A 17,460-nucleotide genomic window follows, 5' to 3' on the forward strand; every position below is an offset into this window, starting at 1 on the left:
TACCTCATGCGAAGAGTTGATTCATTGGAAAAGACTCTGATGCTGGTAGGGATTGGGGGCAGGAGGAGAAGGGGACGCCAGAGGATGAGATGGCTGGATGGCATCACTGACTCGATGGACATGAGTCTGAGTGAACTCTGGGAGTTGGTGATGGACAGGGAGGCCTAGCGTGCTGCGATTCATGGGGTTGCAAAGAGTGGGACACGACTGAGCGACTGAACTGAACTGAACATACTAAGGAAATTGAGTTATCTTTTTGGACATTTGGGGTCTTCTACCAGCATTCAGAAGATGTTCTAGAGAAGTTGTTCCACATGCAAACATACTTTTGATGTATTTACGGGGAGAAAAGTGATCTCATCTTACTCCTCAACCAGCTTGAAAGTCCCCTATCCTACTTGTATCTTTATTAAACCTTTCCTTTCATTTATTTTTTGTTTAATTTTTTACCCTTTGCCTAGCTTCCTAAGGCCAAAAGTTAGGTCAGGAGACTACAACCTATGGACTGGAGGCCAAATTCAGTTTACCACCTAGTTTTAAATTACCTGAAAGCTGAGTGATTTCTACATTTTTTTAATGTTTGAAAAAATAAAAATAATACTTTGTGGATGTGAACATTTCATGAAACTCATTACACTTTTTATAAATAAAGGTTAATTTTAGACTGCAGTCCTTTTCATCCATTTGTGAATGCTTTCATGCTACAATGGCAGAGATGTTAGTAGCAATAGTAAACTACACACTCTATTATTTCCCATCTGACTCTTTATAAAAGGAAAACTGTAAACTCTTGTTTTAGATCATTGATTTTAAATTTTTGTTAGTTTGCTTCTGATATAAACATTTTAAGCTATCCATTTCACTTTGAGAGCCATTTATCCCTGCAACACAAATTTTTAAATGTTGTTTTCAATTTTACTTAATTCAAACTACTTTCTAGTTTTCCTTTTGCTTTGATGACAGTGTGTTTAAAAATATATATATTTTTTTTATTTTTTCTTATAATTGTTTAGGGGTTTCCCAGATATCTTCCAGTTATTTGTTTCTAGTTTATTTTCACTGTGGTTTAAGAACATGCTCTGTGTGATTTCAGTTCTTTTGAATTTGATGAACTTATTTTATGGCATATCATGTGACCTGTTTTGTTAAATGTTCCATGTATACTTGAAAATTATGTGTATTCTGCTATTTGAGGTTGCAGTTTCAACCTGTAAATGTCAGTTAGGTCCATTTGGTTGATATGATTATTTATTTTTTCTGTTTGTTATAGATTATATTTTTGTTTGTATTATCAATGATTGGGAGGGGGACCTGGAAAACTCCAGTCATAATTCTGGTTGTGTTTCTCCGTTCATTACTCTTGGCTTTTGTTTCTTGTAGTTTGTCACTCTATTATGGAGTGTGTCCACATGAAGGACTCTTAGGCCTCCTTGATTAATTTATTTCTTTGTCATTTCCAAATACCCCTTTCCCCCTCTATTATTCCTGGCTATTATGTCATAATTTCCCCCTCTTTTTACTACAGCTTTTCCAGCTTCCTTATGCTCAGTGTTTTCAGGGTTTGTATTTTCCCGTTCTCTTGCATGCATGTGTGCTAAGTCACTTCAGTCATGTCCCACTCTTTGTGACCCCATGGACTGTTGCCCGCCAGGCTCTTCTGTTCATGGGTATCTCCAAGCAAGAATACTGGAGTGGGTTGCCATGCCCTCCTCCAGGGATCTTCCCCACCCAGAGATCAAACCCTTGTCTCTTAAGTCTCCTGCATTGCGAGTGAATTCTTTACCTCTAGTGCCCCCTGGAAGCTCTTCCATTCTCTTAATTTATATTGTATCTCTTTCTATATATTTAAAGTGTTTTCTTATATTCAGTCCTAAAATCTCTGTCTTTTATTTGCTGGTTAGACAATTTACATTTGATGTATATATCAGTATGTTTAGATTTATAGCAATGTTGCAATTATTGAAAGTTAGATTTATATTTGATTCCTTTTTATCTTCCAGCAGAGACATTACTTTGCCAACAAAGGTCTGTCTAGTCAAGGCTGTGCTTTTTCCAGTGGTCATGTATGGATGTGACAGTTGGACTGTGAAGAACGCTGAGCACCAAAGAATTGATGCTTTTGAACTGTGGTGTTGGAGAAGACTCTTGAGAGTCCCTTGGACTGCCAGGAGATCCAACCAGTCCATTCTGAAGGAGATCAGCCCTGGGATTTCTTTGGAGGGAATGAGGCTGAAGCTGAAACTCCAGTACTTTGGCCACCTCATGCGAAGAGTTGACTCATTGGAAAAGACTCTGATGCTGGGAGGGATTGGGGGCTGGAGGAGAAGGGGACGACAGAGGATGAGATGGCTGGATGACATCACTGACTCGATGGATGTGAATCTGGGTGAACTCTGGGAGTTGGTGATGGACAGGGAGGCCTGGCGTGCTGCCGTTCATGGGGTCTCAAAGAGTCGGACATGACTGAGCAACTGAACTGAACTGAACTGAGTGTTTTAAAAAATGGCTTCATTATTCACTAGTTAGTATCTTAGCATTATATATATATATATATATATATAATTCACACACAGATGTATATACATATCTTATGACAATCTCCCTTGAAAAATGCAAAATACAACCTTAATGTATATATATTCACACACAGAGGTATATGCATATCTTATAACAATCTACCTTGAAATAATACAACAAAATACAACCTTAATGTATCATATGCATTATACATCCTTAAAAAAATGCTTCTATTCTCTATCTTTCTTTATACTCTTGTTCCTTATAATTTTTTATATAACCATATATTTCACAACATATTATTTTAATTTGTACTTTAAAAACTCAGTTATCTTTTTAAAATATAAATAATATTTTGTAGTTACTCACATATTTATAATTTCTGGTGTTTTTTTTTTTTATTCCTTTGGGAAATTCCGAGATAAAAAATTTAATATTTCTTTAGTTTTGGTCAGCTGATGATAAATTCACTTCCTTCTCCTTTTCTGGAAAGGTTTTTATTCCACTTTAATTTTTGAATGATATTTTGGCCAGATAGGAAATTTTAGATTAATAGATTTTCCTCTTTACCTTAAAATGTTTTCCATTTTCTCTGGGTTTCAGTATTTACTATGAGAAGGCTCAGTCACTCTTATTTTGTGTCTCTGCACATAATGTATCTTGTTTTCCATACTTCTAGTTTTCATAACAGAGAAGGCAATGGCACCCCACTCCAGCACTCTTGCCTGGAAAATCCCATGGATGGAGGACCCTGGTAGGCTGCAGTCCATGAGGTTGCTAAGAATCGGACACGACTGAAGTGACTTAGCAGCAGCAGCAGCAGCAGTTTTCATAAATGTAGTTATAATATGCCTTGATATGGTATGTGTGTACATTTCCTGTCTCCAGTTCGTTGAGCTTTTAGGATTGATAGGCTTATAATTTTTTAAAATTAAATTTGGATATTATTCCACCATTATTTCTCAAAATACATTTCTGTAGTCTGCTTAATGCTAAGATGCTAATTACAGTTGACCCTTGAACAGCACTGGAATTAGGTACACCAAGACCACTCCCTTAATACATAACTTAAGTTCAGTTGCTCAGTCATGTTTGACTTTGCGACCCCATGCACTGCAGATGAGTCAGCTCTTCGCATCAGGTGGCCAAAGTATTGGAGTTTCAGCTTCAACATCAGTCCTTCCAATGAATACCCAGGACTGATCTCCTTTAGGAGGGACTGGTTGGATCTCCTTGAAGTCCAAGGGACTCTCAAGAGTCTTCTCCAACATCACAGTTCAAAAGCATCAATTCTGGACTCAGGTTTCTTTATAGTCCAACTCTCACATTCATTCATGACTACTAGAAAAACCATAGTTTTGACTAGATGCACTTTTGTTGGCAAAGTAATGTCTCTGCTTTTTAATATGATGTCTAGGTTGATCATAACTTTCCTTCCAAGGAGAAAGTTTCTTTTAATTTCATGGCTGTAATCACCACCTGCAGTGATTTTGGCCCCCCAAAATAAAGTCAGCCACTGTTTTCCCTGTTTTCCCATCTATTTGCCGTGAAGTGATGGTACCAGATGCCATGATCTTAGTTTTCTGAATGTTGAGCTTTAAGACAACTTTTTCACTCTCTCTTTTACTTTCATCAAGAGGCTTTTTAGTTCTTCTTCACTTTCTGCCATAAGGGTGGTGTCATCTGCATATCTGAGGTTATTGATATTCCTCCCATCAATCTTGAATCCAGCTTGTGCTTTTCCAGCCCAGCATTTCTCATGATGTACTCTGCATAGAAGTTAAATAAGCAGAGTGACAATATACAGCCTTGACAGACTCCTTTTCCTATTTGGAACCAGTTTGTTGTTCCATGTCCAGTTCTAACTGTTGCTTCCTGACCTGCATATAGGTTTCTCAAGAGGCAGGTCAGGTGGTCTGGTATGCCCATCCCTTTCAGAATCTTGCCACAGTTTACTGTGATCCACACAGTCAAAAGCTTTGGCATAGTCAATAAAGCAGAAATAGATATATTTCTGGAACTCTCTTGCTATTTTGATTTTTCAGTGGATGTTGGCAATTTGATCTCTGGTTCCTCTTCCTTCTCTAAAACCAACTTGAACATCTGATACGACTTTTTTTTTGTTTCATTAGAAACAAAGTTTTATTTAAGGTAGAGACAACACGACTTCTTAAAAGCCTATCTCCTGAAAACCTAAATTGCCTACTATTGGGTGTTGGGTGGAAGCCTTATTGATAACATGAACAGATAATTAACTTATTGTCTGTTACGTGATCTATATACTGTATTCTTAGAATAAAGTAAGGTAGAGACATGTTAAGAAAATCATAAGGAAAATTCATTTATAGTACTGTACTGTATTTATTGTTAATGTAATTCTATACTGTCTGTTTACAAGTTGAGTCATCTGTCAGTCTCTGCATCAATATTATTTATATGATACTGTTAACAGATTTGTGAGGGTGAGTGTTGAAGAGGACTCTCCTTTGTGGGCCTTTGTTCTTGGTAAGGACACAAAGAAGAATCTGAGGTCTTACCCACAGCAAAAACAAGTTCATTGAATAAAGAACAAAAAGAGCAAAAAGAAAAAAAAAGAGCACAAGGGAGAGGTGGACCATGCAAGGAGAGGCACTGGTACCAGAATGAAGAGGTACAGGATTTTCAAGACAGTGCTTTTACATATTTAGGCAGGCATGGACTGACAGTTTTGACTGACAGTTGCAAGTTACATAACAGCAGGCTCTGTTGTACATGTCTTTCCCATAATTCAGTCTTTTACAATCAGATGTATGCATATATAGAATATTTATGAACCCTTAGTGGGCTCCTGGCTGCCTAAGTTCACTGGACAACACAGCTGTGCAGCAAGGTCACATTTGGAGAAAACCCTGTGTTTAGTTTGTATCCACTATGTCCCTAGGGTGTGTACATATGCCAGGAATTGAATAAGTCTCTGTGGTTGTTTTGTAGCATATCTACGAGCTCCCTTGGGCTGTACTGGGCTTCCCTGATAGCTCAGACGGTAAAGCATCTGCTTACAATGCGGCAGACCTGGGTTTGATCCCTGGGTCAGGGATCCCCTGGAGGAGGAAATGGTAACCCACTCCAGTACTCTTGCCTGGAAAATTCCATGGACAGAGAAGCCTTGTAGGCTACAGTCCATGGGGTCGCAAAGAATCGGACACGACTGACCGACTTCACTTCACTTTTTGGGCTGTATTAGGGAGACTGAGCGACTTCACTTTCACTTTTCACCTTCATGCATTGGAGAAGGAAATGGCAACCCACTCCAGTGTTCTTGCCTGGAGAATCCCAGGGATGGGGGAGCCTGGTGGGCTGCCCCTTGTAGGCTACAGTCCATGGGGTTGCACAGAGTCAGACATGACTGATACGACTTAGCAGCAGCAGCAGGACGTATCTGGAGAAGGCAATGGCACCCCACTCTAGTACTCTTGCCTGGAAGATCCTGTGGATGGAGGAGCCTGGTGGGCTGCAGTCTATGGGGTCGCTAAGGGTCAGACACGACGGAGCGACTTCACTTTCACTTTTCACTTTCATGCATTGGAGAAGGAAATGGCAACCCACTCCAGTGTTCTTGCCTGGAGAATCCCAGGGACGGGGGAGCCTGGTGACCTGCCATCTCTGGGGTCGCACAGAGTTGGACACAACTGAAGCGACTTAGCAGCAGCAGCAGCAGGGCCTTTCTGGGGTGGGGCTAGAGATCAGCTTGTACTGCTCATGCCTAACTTCCTAACTAACAATACAAAGCACTCTAGATAATATATTACTAACACTAGATATAAAAAATGAAAATGTGAAGAAGAAATTTATATTTGTTTATAAGTATAATGAATTGAGTACTGATAATGAAGATGTATGGATGTGAGAGTTGGACTATGAAGAAAGCTGAGCGCTGAAAAATTGACGGTTTTGAACTGTGGTGTTGGAGAAGACTCTTGAGAGTCCCTTGGACTGCAAGGAGATCCAACCAGTCCATTCTAAAGGAGGTCAGTCCTGGGTGTTCTTTGGAAGGACTGATGCTGAGGCTGAAACTTCAATACTTTGGCCACCTCATGCTAAGGGAGTTGACTCATTGGAAAAGACCCTGATGCTGGGAGGGATTGGGGGCAGGAGGAGAAGGTGACGACAGAGGATGAGATGGCTGGATGGCATCACTGACTTGATGGACATGAGTCTGAGTGAACTCAAGGAATTGGTGATGGACAGGGAGGCCTGGCGTGCTGCAATTCATAGGGTCACAAAGAGTCAGACACGACTGAGCAACTGAATTGAACTGAATGAAGAAACATGATTGCTTTATGGTGACACAGAATAATAGAATTGCTTCCTGATAACATAGTTACAAAGTAATGAATGAATGATTATATAATTTTTATGGCATACAGTATTACAGTCAAATCCATAGTAAAATACTGGAAACACTGTTACATTATTTTAAAGCCACTCACCTTTGATATTAGGCTGATATCCAGTTTCTCCAATTATGAGAAAGAGGCATACAGTATTATAAAATAATTATTTGAAAGCAAAGTTATAAAACAGTAAAAAACAGCACATTATTAATTTTATATTAAATATCATCACCCCATGCCTATGTAAGCGTAGGCTATCCACTTCAATACAAGTCCTGCAAACAGTGTTCTATGCAATGAATTTTTCAGTTCAGTTCGGTCACTCAACTGTGTCTGACTCTTTGTGACCCTATGGACTGCAGCACACCAGGTTTCCCTGTCCATCACCAACTCCCGGAACTTGCTCAAACCCATATCCATTGAGTCCGTGATGCCATCCAACCATGTCATCTTCTGTCATCCCCTTCTCCTTCCACCTTCAATCATTCTCAGCATCATGATCTTTTCCAGTGAATCAGTTCTTCACATCAGGTGGCCAAAGTATTGGAGCTTCAGCTTCAGCATCAGTCCTTCCAGTGAATATTCAGGGTTGATTTCCTTTAAACAGTGACAATCATGATGATGAAACAAAAACTCTCATACATTTCTGGCCTTACCATTATTGAATTTTCACATGAAGGTACATGCATACAGCATTTAAGTTTTCTAACTATACGGTATAATGATTATTTACTATTCCTCGTGTGGAAATGGATAATGGTAAAGGTCTTCATCCTTATTGTCTCCACCTTAATTAGGCTGGGGAGGAGGAAGAGGAAGAGTGTTGGTTTTGCTGTCTCCGGTAGCAGAGGTACAAAAGCTGGAGAAGGTGAAACTTCAGGCAGGAGAAACAGGCACTCGTGGTGTAACTTTATGAAAATACATCATAATTTGTCTGATTTTTTGCTTTTTCATTTCTCTAAAATTGTTTCTATATGGTTCCACCACTTGCTTTAGTCTTTTTGCCATACTGTAGGAGGATCAGTATCATAGAAGAAGTCAAATGCAGCCTTGAATAGTTAGAACACTTCTACTAGATTGTCAATTTGTTTTTCTTGCAGTCCTTCTATATCGTCTTCCTTATTGTCTGACACTGCTTTGGAAGTGCTCATCTTCATCAAGATATCTCTGTTAATTCCTCTGGTTCATTATTTCTTGAATTTCTCTAGGATGCATGTGTAGAAATCCTTCACCCCCATCTTTTTTTTCCCAAATCCACAATCTATTTCATCATTTCCTTAACTGGCTCTGTTGTAGATCCTGTAAAGTCATTCATAATTTTTGGACAGTTTTCTGTAGCAGGAATTTACTGTTTTGGACTTGACGGCTTTCACAGCTTTGTATACCAATTATGACATTTTCAGTTATATAATACTTCAGACTTTTATAATGTTCTCTCTATTGGAATAGTCCTCTCCATAGAATACGGTGTATAATGAGTCTTAAAGGTCTTTATGACCCACTGACCCAGAGGTTGAATCAGAGAGGTTGTGTTTGGGGGCAAGCAGATCACTTTGATGCCTTTGCTGTTTAACACATGGGGTTATTAGTGGCCAGGGGCATTGTTCAATATCACAAAAGCTTTAAGAGGCAGTTCCTTACAGACAGGGTACTTCTTGACTTCAGGAACAAAGCATAAACGGAACCAGCTCAGAAAGAGGATTCGCATTGTCCAGGCCTTCTTGTTGTGGTACAGCCAAAAAACTGCAGCTTGTGCTGACCTTTTCCTTCCAAGGTACTAGTGTTGATATGACTGCATTTGAGTATCCCTTTATGCCTTAAATCCTGGTGAGCAATTCACTTCCCTACTAATAAATGTCCTTTGTGGCATTTTTTTTTTTTTTCCAAAATAGGGCACTTCCCTATACATTCAAAACCTATTCAGGCAGATATCCTTTCTCCTTAATGGTTTTCCAAAAAGCATCTGGGAACTTATCTACTGTCTGTTGGTCTGTGGAAACTGCTTCTCCTGTTATCTTGACATTGTTTTAAGCCAGGCCTCTTTTTAAAATTATCAAATGATCTTTTACTGGCATTAACTTCTCTGCCTTTAGATCCTTCACCTTCTTTTTGCTTTAAGTTTTTATATAATGACTTGATTTTTAATCAAATCATTTTAGGGTCTATAGGTATACCTTTCTTATAGCAATCCTGCACCTCCATAAAAACTGTGTTTTCAATAGGAGATTAAAAGTTATTCCCCATAATGTTCGTTTTTGTGCCTGCTGGCATAGCTGCAGCTACAGCTTCACAAATTTCCTTTTATTTTTTAATGTTTGTCCTTATGCTGTATTTATTTATGTTTAAATGATAGGCAGTGGCAGCTGTAGACCTCAATCTATAGTACATAATCAAGCAATTCCACTGTTTCTTGTAATATCATGACTTTTCTCTGTTTCTTGGTAGCACATCTAGCATTACTAGTGGCACTTCATATGGGTTTCTTGGTGTTATTCAGAGTTTACTGCATGGCACTAAACACAATGAAAATACATGTAAACTGAGAGATACTTTATTGTGATATGCAACTTATTGGAGAGTTTTACTGCTTACATGGAGGTGATTACTATTACATGATGTTTTAAGCTAATGCTCTCAATACTTGACCTCACCACAATAGCAATAGGAAGTGGTTTTGAAATTATTACCATGATGCAGTATGTAAAGCAGTTAGTTTTATTAAGTTATGAGTTAATACGTCTGTTTAAATGTCTATCCGCTGCAAATGGCACCATGTAAGGTCTGTAAGTGTTTGTGTGCATAGAATTTGATAAATGTTAACTTTTTATAGTAGATGTGTGTGTGCTTTATGATAGTAAATGATAAAATGAATTAGTATTTGTATTTTATGCATTCATGACATACCTTTATCTTAATATTTTTGATATTTACAGGCTATGAGGTTCATCTTCAAGTTTATTTACATTGTTGCAAATCTCCAAAATTTTTTCCAATATATTTATTTTTTTTAAAAAGTCACATATAAGTGGACCTATTCAGTTCACAACTGTGTTGCTCAGAGGTCAACTGTGTATTATTTTTGCAGTGCTTTGAATTATTCTGTAGGTCTAGAGCTCAATTCTTTTGGATAGATTGTATTACTGTTCTTCCAAGATTACTGATCCTTTGTTTCCCCTTGCAATGCCAAATCTACTCTTAGTTTCACCCAATAAAATTTTAATTTTAGATAATCTAGTTTTTATATCTAGAAATTTTGGGAGGTGTTTTAAAAAATATTCCATTTCTATTTATTAGGCTTCTATTTTATGAATACTTATGTATATTTAGAATAGCTCTTTTAGCATTTTTTGATGAATCTATCATCCCGTAATTTCTGGGTCTTTTTTAAAGTCAATTTTATCCTGATTTTGTGTCACAGTTTCTGGCTGTTTGTGTAGTAATTTTGATTGGCTGTTGAACATTGTAATTTTATTAGCTTTTTTTTTTTTAATTTTTTTGCCCTGAAACTGATTATTTGGATAAATTTTACCTCTGTTTGTTTTTAACCTTTGTTATTGCATGAATATTCATAGGAGTCAAAGAGTATCTTCACTCCAGAACAATCTCAGCACTGATCGCCACTGATTACTGTAGTGTCTCTACCTGTGGTCAGTTGAAGCGTGAATGTCTGCCTGCCCTGTGTGAGTTCTTGGAATTGCTGTGCATACACATCATTGGTCTTTCTTTGTCCTGTCTTTTAGAGTTTTGCTCCATGTATGCATAGCCTAGTACACAGCCTAGTACAAAGACTCAGGAATCTCTAAACAAATTTCCAGAGTCCTCTGTGAACATAGTTCCCTCCCCTCTAGAACTCTGACTTACACTTCTAGGTGACACAGACTCTCCAGAAACCTGCACTTCATCTTCCCATTTGGATTTCCCTTTTTGCATTAATGGTCTGAATTGTCTCTAGGAAAGAAATGGAGACTTGTTTGTCTCATTTGATTTATATTCCATCTTTCAAGGATTGCAAACCTGCACTGTATGTTGTCTGATGTCTTGAAACTGTTTCATGTATTTTGTGTAGTTTCTAGTTGTTTATGGTGAGAAGTTCTGTCCTTGTCTTTTCTTCATGGATCATAGCAGAAGTTTGTTGTATAACATTGATACAAAATAAATCTTAAAGCTTAAGACCTATATTAATGGTAAAGCCTTTGTGATATTAGTTCTAATAGTGAAGTTAAGGCTTGAGACAGTGGTAAAGCATGGAGTTTATAGTCTGATACACCTGTATTTGGATGTTGGATAAGTTACTTAATCTTCTGAATTTCAATTTCTTCCTTATAATTTGTTAATATAAAACCAACTTCAGGTTTTTATGAGGATTTAATGAGGTTTTAGACCTGCCTCTTAGCTTGCCATTATTTTAGATTTGATGTATGAAATCAAAAAAGATAAAAATGTAATCTAAAAATGGTTATATTGTTTTTATTCACAATTTGAGCAATTTAATGCATTTAAATTATAAAACTCCTCATTCTCAAGTATAAATGAGAAGAAAATAAATTGATGTTTCCTGTAAGTTTAATTTCACTTATTATGTCCTCTGCAAGATTCAACAATAAATCAAGCACAAATTCACAAGCACATGGTTTGTCAGCTACAGAGCAGAAATCTTTCGTTTCTATTAGTTGCATGTGTACCTAAGCTCAATTTTCACATCACACATATCTAAGTAAAAAACTGTTTTTAATCAACATGTTGTAATTTGCCTTCTCAGAAGAATCTTTATTTTTATAATTGTAGTATTTATTTGTTTATCTGCTATAGGCTCTGTCCTTTCAGCTATACTTTGATGAAAATGACAAAGGTGATCAGTAAAAATATATTGGGTGTCCAAAGGTTTGTTGGGGCTTTCTGTAATGGTTTATGGACAGACCTGAATGAACTTTTTGGCCAACTCTATAAAATAGGAAAATAAAGTACAATCTAAAAATATTCCCCTTATGCTCTGTAATGAACAGAGGGGTGGAATGGGGGAAAGGGAGGTTCAAGAGGGAGCAGGTGTATGTACATGTATGGCTGATTCACACTGTTGTACACTAGAAATTAGCACAACATTGTGAAGCAATTATATACCATTAGAAAAGGCAAGATAAAAAACATTCCCCTTCAGTTTGATTGTAACTGTTGCTGCCTTCCCTTCCCTCGCCCTTTGCTCCATTTTGAGGAGAAGAGTTAGAGTACATGACAGTTTGTGAAAGATTGTAAGTTGCTTGTGACAAAAGAAAATCAGAGAACCTTTGGTAACTAAGGATAAATTCATTCTTTAAGCGAGTCTGACTGTTCACCATGTGCCAGATGTGCTACAGGTCTGAAGATGCAGTGGTGAAAACAAAGCTTTACCATCATGAAGATTAATCATTACAGCTAACAATTACACAGTGTTTATTGTGTTCTAAGTACTTTTAAAATAATTAGCTTAAACTTCAGAACAATCCTATGTGATAGGTAGCCTTATTATTGCCAGAGACATTGAGGCACAAATGTCATTAATTTGTCCCAACTCCCACAGTTAGTAATAGGCAGAGCTGTAATTAAAACCTAGCACATCAGACTGCAAAGCTTATATTCATATATGTACTAGTGCAGAGAGAGAGAAAGAGAGGTCATATTAAATATATGCTGATGTGCTCAATCTTGGCCGACTCTTTGCAACCCCATGGACTGTAGCCCGCCAGCGTCCTATGTCCATAGGTTTTTCCAGGCACGAATACTGGATTGGGTTGCCATTTCCTTCTCAATATGGGAGAAGGAAATGGCAACCCAATCCAGTACTATTGCCTGGAAAATCCCATGGACAGAGGAGCCTGGTAGGCTACAGTCCATGGGGTCGCAAAGAGTCGGACACGACTGAGCGACTTCACTTTCACTTTTCTCCCATATTAAAAATAAAGCAGTAAAATACAGTCTGTTCTTCAAATCCATAGGTTTCACTTGTGCATATGGGGGGCTGACTGTACTATGCCATTTTATATAAAAGACTTGAGCATTGGCAGATTTTGGTATCTGCAGGGGTTCCTGGAACCAATGCCCCACAAACACTGAGGGAATAATTAGATAATTATTCATGTCATGGAGTAAAATACAACAGGGGAGAAAAATAAGGGAAAACATATATGGGGAAACTGTTTTAAAGAAACTTATCAAATGCCACTGAGAAAGTGGCATTTGAGTAAACCTGTTGGGGAAAAAAAAATATATATATATATATATATATGTAAGATATATAATGTATGTGTTTATATATGTGCATAAGTTATGTACATATATATATTCTATTTAAAGAATAGAGGCTAAACAATAAAAAAGGCTAAAAATTTCATGTCATTACACAAATTAGCTTAGGACATCTGTTTAATTTGCAGATACTATGTTTAAATAAAACTGCTTCTGTCAATCAACATTAATGTAAACTCAAAAATATCCAAAATATTCAAATAGCTGTTACTAATGGAAGATTTCAGTGACTTAAAAATGGGAGCAAAAAACTTGTTTTCTTAAATTTGTGGATGATTGCTAATACATTCTTTGGTGATCAATTCTAGTCATAAAATTGAGTGTGACTGATCATTATGAAGTGTGCACTAATGATGATTAATTGTACTGACTAAACACACTGTTAAAGCCTGCAATGATTCAACTTGTCAATGCTGAAAAACCTTAAATGCAATAATAAGCTGATTCAACTTGTTTTATTTAAGCATAACATTTTTCAGGGTTTCAGTTAATACTTTGGTCACCTGATGTGAACAGCCGACTCATTGGAAAAGACCCTGATTCTGGGAAAGATTGAGGACAGGAGAAGAAGGGAACGACAGAGGATGAGATGGCTGATGGCCTCATCAATGCAAAAATATAGTTGCATAGACACCTAAATAACTTACAAATGATGACTGCTATTTAATATGGCTTTCTGAATGAATATATCTTAATAAATGCCAAACACATCATGATTTGGTTAATAATAATATACTTTGTAAGAAAAGAGTTTAATCATCACAGAATAAGAAGTTGTATGTTCAGTTGTTTGTTTTTTCCTGTACCTAATATTTTGCATAATATTGGCATTTGTTTTACTCTAAGTCAGTTAACTTGCAGAAGTATAAGCAAGACGTTAAAGCACATAAAGAAAAAATAAAGTGATTTTAAATGAAAACCATCAGTGCTGGAGAAGGAAGGTCTATGAACAAACAGAATTTTGGTGGAATTTCTCAACTTCAGCATTGGTCTCACTTTGGGATGGATGACCTTTCCTCGTGGAAGACTGTCACAGACATTGTAAGATATTTAACATCATTCCTATCCTCTACCCAGTAGATGCCAGTAGAATTTCCTTACCCATCAACCTAGTCATGACAACCAAATATCTTTTTAGACTTGGCCAAATGTCCCCTGGGAGACAAAATACCCATGGTTAAGAATATCAGTATTAAAAATGCCTTCTTGTATTAATAGTTATATTAATAATAGTAAGTAGATTCTTGCATGTTCATGCTCAGTTGTGTCTGACTTTTTGTGACCCCATGGATTGTAGTCCCCCAAGTTCCTCTGTCCATGGGATTTCCCAGGCAAGAATACTGGAGTGGGTTGCCATTTCCTTTTCAGGGGATCTTCCCAACCCAAAGACTGAACCTGAGTCTCTTGTATCTCCTGCTTGGCAGGTGAATTCTTTACCACTGAGCCACTTGGAAAGCCCAATAAATAGATTAGCAAATTTATTTATTAAGAACAAATTATATTCCAAGTGTTTTGATAGGTGCTAAAATATATATCACCTCATTCATTTCATCTGTTATATGAGGAAGCACTCTTGTGATGGTTGTTTGAGAGATATGGGAACTGACCTCCAAGAGACTGACTTGCATGTCCAGAGCCCTAGAGCCAGTAAATAGCAGAGAAAGCATTTGAAGTCAGCAAGCCATAGCTGTCTGATTTCAGGAATTATACTCTCAGCCAGTTTTCTTCATTCTCCTCATTTACTTAAAGTTTGAATTTAAAATGATTTCTGTGGATTCAAGAATCAAATGTAAAAAGAGAAAATTGTAGCCAATAAAAATGGTTTAGACTTTTTATAGAACCTGGTAAATACTATGGATGACATTTAGAATATGCAAAATACACATTATACCTTTCACTGCTGCTGCTGCTAAATGATTTCAGTCGTGACATACTCTTTGTGACCCTATGGATTGTAGCCCACCAGGCTCTTCTCTCCAAGGGATTCTCCAGACAAAAATCCTGGAGAGGGTAGCCATGCCCTCCTGCAAGTTATCTTCCTGACCGAGGGATCAAACCCATATCTCTTTATATCTACCTGCGTTGGCAGTCAGGTTCTTTACCACTAGTGCCACCAGGGAAGCCCAATACCACATCACATCATTCATCAGTTGGTACTTGGGAAAGTGTTTCACTGCTTATTGGGTTTGGCTACAAATCCAAGGGGGAGGAACACACGGGCAAGAGAACCTCTCAAGAAGTTGTCAAACCCTAAATACTGGGACAAAGGCAAAAAATAAAGAAAAACTAAGCCGAGTGGGAAAAAAAGGCCTCATGCCTCTCTGTAGAGAGTTTGTTAAACTTGCCAGACTAACAGAATAGAATAGAAACATCTGTCATTCTCTGTTAACCATACATGCTTACTGCCTCAGTTTTCATGGGTCAAGGACAATCTGAAATCCAGGTATTCACCAGGACCAATTTCTCATCATACTGGACTAGAGAAAAATTCACTTCCAGACTCTCACAGATTGCTGGAGGCATTACAGTTATAAAACTAAAGTCCTCGCTTTCTTGATGGTCTTTGACCTGGAACTGCTTTCAGATCCTGTGCTGCTGCTGCTAAGTCGCGTCAGTCGTGTTTGACTCTGTGCGATCCCAGAGACGGCAGCCCACCAGGCTCCCCTGTCCCTGGGATTCCCCAGGCAAGAACACTGGAGTTGGTTGCCATTTCCTTCTCCAATGCATGAAAGTGAAAAGTGAAAGTGAAGTCGCTCAGTTATGTCTGACCCTAAGTAACCCCATGGACTGCAGCCTACCAGGCTCCTCCGTCCATGGGATTTTCCAGGCCTATAGGTTGCTTTTATTTTCTGGACATAAGGCCCTCTCATAAGTATTATTTTAAGATGGTAGTTTATTATATCAAAACCAGGAAGATAAAGACATCTTGACAGGCTTGTTTACAAATACATGCTTACATATTTTTATAGAGAAGTACATGCTTGCATAATAAATATGTTCATAAATATGTGTGTATGCTTATTTTCATCTAGGGAACATAAAGGGATAAATATACATATGTATGTATGTGTATATATATATATATATATACACCAGTATATAGTATATATATTTAGAACTGGACATGGAACAATTGACTGGTTCAAAATTGGGAAAGGAGTACAACAAAGCTGTATATTGTCACCCTGCTTATTTAACTTATATGCAGAATACATCATTTGAAATGCCAGGCTGAAAGAATCACAACCTGGAATCAAGACTTCAAGGAGAAACATCAACAAACTCAGATATGCAGATGATACCACTCTAAGGGCAGAATGGGAAGAAGAACTAAAGAGCCTCTTGAGGGTGAAAGAGGAGAGTGAAAAACCTGGCTTGAAGCTCAATATTAAAAATAAAAACTCAGACCATGGCATCCAGACCCATCACTCCATGGCAAATAGAACAGATTTTCTTTTCTTGGGTTCCAAAATCACTGCAGATAGTGACTGCAGCCATGAAATTAAAAGATGCTTGCTCCTTGGAAGAAAAGCTGTGACAAACCTAGACAGAATATTAAAAAGCAGACATCACTTTGCCAACAAAGGTCCATGTATAGTCAAAGCTATAGTTTTTCCAGTAGCCATGTGAGGATGTGAGAGTTGGACCATAAAGAAAGCTGAGTGCCGAAGATTTGATGCTTTTGAGCTAAGGTGCCGGAGAAGACTCTTGAGTGTCCCTTGGACAGCAAGGAGATCAAAACAGTCAATCCTAAAGGAAATCAACCTGGAATATTCTTTGGAAGGACTGATGCTGAAGCTCCAATTCTTTGGCCACCTGAGATGAAGAACTGACTCATTGGAAAAGACCCTGATACTGGGAAAGATTGAAGGCAAAAGTAGAAGATGGCAGCAGAGGATGAGGTGGTTAGATATCATTATTGACTCAGTGAACATGAATTTGGGCAAACTCTATGAGATAGTGGAGGACAGAGGGACCAATTGTGTTATAGTGTGTGTGGTCACAAAGAATGGTACACAGCTTAGGAATTGAACAACAGCAGTGACATAAAAAAAATTAGTGTCAATGTGGATACAGATTTATATCTACATATGCATATATGTATATAATCTATTTATGTGTGTATATACACATACATACACACACATATGTGAATATAATCATAGGAATGACATTTTAGCACCTTTCCCATGTTTTATCAGTAACAAGCAAATCACTGATCCAGTCCACATTCCAGATTAGGAGATTTTACGGAGTATAAACATAGGAGTCATCGTTAGATTGTTGAAAT

This window comes from Capricornis sumatraensis, chromosome 7 (genome assembly GCF_032405125.1).
Source record: "Capricornis sumatraensis isolate serow.1 chromosome 7, serow.2, whole genome shotgun sequence".
In the NCBI taxonomy this organism is placed as follows: Eukaryota; Metazoa; Chordata; class Mammalia; order Artiodactyla; family Bovidae; genus Capricornis; species Capricornis sumatraensis.